Source organism: Cebus imitator, unplaced genomic scaffold (assembly GCF_001604975.1).
Source record: "Cebus imitator isolate Cc_AM_T3 unplaced genomic scaffold, Cebus_imitator-1.0 Scaffold197, whole genome shotgun sequence".
Classification (NCBI taxonomy): domain Eukaryota; kingdom Metazoa; phylum Chordata; class Mammalia; order Primates; family Cebidae; genus Cebus; species Cebus imitator.
Genome location: NW_016107512.1, coordinates 1,710,338 through 1,713,388, shown reverse-complemented (window position 1 = coordinate 1,713,388; position 3,051 = coordinate 1,710,338). Strand labels below are relative to the sequence as shown.

Genomic DNA, 3,051 nt, shown 5'->3' with positions numbered 1-3,051 from the left:
CAGGGTGAAGCTCCATCTCATAACAGAAACAAAAACCTGTGTCCCTTACCCAGGACAGCAATGTTACAAGACAGTGGCTGTGGGGATGGAGAAGAGAGGATGGAGCATGGAAATGTGTAGAATCCACAGGATATGGTGATTCATTGGATTGTTGGGGGATGGTAATGGAAAGGGAGGAGTTGAGGATGATTTCTGGAAGTGGTCAGAGTTGTAGGAGGAAAACTAGTGTCATGATGGCAAAGGAAATAAAGGAGGATTCGTCAGTAGTGTCAGAGAAAGATGGAACAGCATCACCTTGATTCTGCAATTAGAAGATTATGGGTGATTTTTTTCAGAGTAAAAGAACGTTTTTAGTGAGTGGAAGAGTGGGCATCAACAGGTGAGGAAGTGAAGATCACAAATGTAGGGTCCTGGCTATCTTAGAGAAATAGTATTTGGCTTTCAGTGACTAATGACAATTTCAGGGTAACACAAAGTGGACTACCTGCCAGCTATTATCTGCTGGGAGAAAAGCCCGGAAGAAAGGACATTTATTTGTGGATGGGTATTTGTATCTGTATGAGTGCTGATCTAGGCAAGATAACAGACATTTTTACCCATCTCCAAGACCTCAAGGAACACCATAGTCCTGAGGCCTAGAGCTTGCCTGCTGCTGTGTCAAGCAGGCATATCCTCTTTAGGTCGACCCACCATCTATCTAGTCCTTGGTTCCTCTGGGAGCTAGGGGACCAAGCCACATATAGTAGGACTACCAAATGGGAACTTTCGTCCATGTGAATCTAGGTACCTAGAATATTATTTAGTTTTTGGTTTTTTTTTTTTTTTTTTTTTTTTGAGATGAAGTCTTGCTCTGTTGCCTAGGCTAAAGTGCAATGGTGTGATCTCGGCTCACCACAACCTCAACCTCTGCCTCCAGGGTTCAAGCAATTCTCCTACCTCAGTCTCCCGAGTAGCAGGGATTACAGGTGCCCACCAATGTGCCCGGTAATTTTTGTATTTTTAGTAGAGACGAGGTTTCACTATCTTGGCCAGGCTGGTCTTGAACTCCTGACTTCAGATGATCCACCCGCCTCGGCCTCCCAAAGTGCTGGGATTGCAGACATAAGCCACCGCACCTGGCCAAATTTTCTGTCTTTTAAGAGACAAGGTCTTGCCCTGTCACTCACTTGGAGTGCAGTGGCACAATCATAGCCTCAAATTCCTGGGTTCAAGTTATCCTTTTGCCTCAGTCTCCCACAAGTCATGACACAAGTCATGGTTCCTGGTTAGTACATTCTTGCATGCTATTTCATTTTATTTTATTTATTTTTATATATATTTTTCAAGACAGAGTCTCACTCTGTTGCCCAGACTGGAGTGCAATGGCGTGATCTCAGCTCACTGCAACCTCCGCCTCCTGGGTTCAAGCAATTCTCCTGCCTCAGTCTCCTGAGTAGCTGGGATTACAGGTGCCTGCCGCCAAGCCTGGCTAATTTATTTTTGTATTTTTAGTAGAGACAGGGTTTTGCCATATTGGCCAGGCTGTTCTCTAACTCCTGACCTCAGGTGATCCACCCACCTCGGCCTCTCAAAGTGCTGGGATTACAGGAGTGGGCCACCATGCCTGGCCTTTTTTTTTTCTTCTTTTGAGACAAGTATCACTCTGTCACCAGGCTGGAGTGCAGTGGCATGATCACGGCTCACTGCAAACTCTGCCTCCTGGCTTCAAGCGATTATCCTGCCTCAGCCTCCCAAGTAGCTGGGACTATAGGCATATGCCACCATGCCCAGCTAAATTTTATACTTTTAGTAAAGACGTGTTAACCAGGATTGTCTCTATCTGCTGACCTCATGATCTGCCCACCTCAGCCTCCCAAAGTGCTGGGATTACAGGTGTGAACCACTGCAGCTGATGTGTGTGTGTGTGTGTGTGTATATATATATATATATACACACACACACACACACACATCACTTTATTAACAATAAAGATGTTGACACTTTACCATAAAAAATAAACCAGTTTGCAGTAATATAAATATATATAAATACATATTTATTTATAAATATGTATTTATAAATATATATTATTAGATATAATTTTATAGATATAATCTAATAAAATATATTATTAGATTATTTATAAATAAATATATATTTATAAATAAATAAATATATATTTATATTACTGCAAACTGGTTTATTTTTTATGATAAAGTGTCAACATCTTTATTGTTAATATAAACAACTAATGTCAAAGAAATGAAGGTAATTTTATAAACTCAATTTTTGTAAGTACCTGAAATTTCTATTTGATTATATGGTTTTATACCACACTTGTTCAAATGCATTTCTCTCCCTTAGAGAGACTATTCCAGCATCACTGCTTTAGAATTATTTCAGTCATCCCTAACATGTGACTTTACCAAAGACTTTAAAGCTAAACAAACAAGCAAAACAAAATTTCAATGACTTTTACATGAATAAAATAAGAAAAAGTCATGACATGACAATTGGGGATGTTCATCTCCAACAAGACACTGTCAAAATGTTTCCTCTGATACAGCAGTTATAAGTCGGAACCTTCAAAACACAAGGGCAGAGCAAGAGTAAAATAAATGTCTGCAACTTAAACCTCCCACAGTCCTAAGTCTGATATGCACAAAGCAAAGTCTTTCCTGCAAACTAAATTCCATCCAGTTGAGCTTTCAGAGATAGATGCCTAAGAGCTACCATGAATAAATACAGCATACTGACTCTAGTTGAGTCAATGATGCCTGAAGAGTTTAATACCCATCCAAGTCCAAAGATGGAGAATACATACACCGGTATGGTAATAGGCAAGAGAAGACTGTAAAAGCAAAGGCTTGCTGTGCTAGTGCAGCCTTGTGGGAAGTTTTCTTCCACAGAGGCTTAGAACAGTGCTGTTAAAGAAACCAGTGGAATAAGAACAGTCAATGTAGAAGAGACAGAAACATTCTTCTCTTCCACTTATTACCCACCTGTGGTTTTTTTTTTTTTTTTTTTTTGTGACGGAGTTTCGCTCTTGTTACCCAGGCTGGAGTGCAATGG

The 3,051-nt window shown here is 40.3% G+C and overlaps 1 pseudogene; it reads right to left on the bottom strand.

Moving 5' to 3' along the window:
* Window positions 1-2,746: 2,746 nt before the first annotated feature.
* LOC108317165 lies at window positions 2,747-2,957 on the bottom strand (annotated as a pseudogene).
* Between the last annotated feature and the right edge of the window lie 94 nt (window positions 2,958-3,051).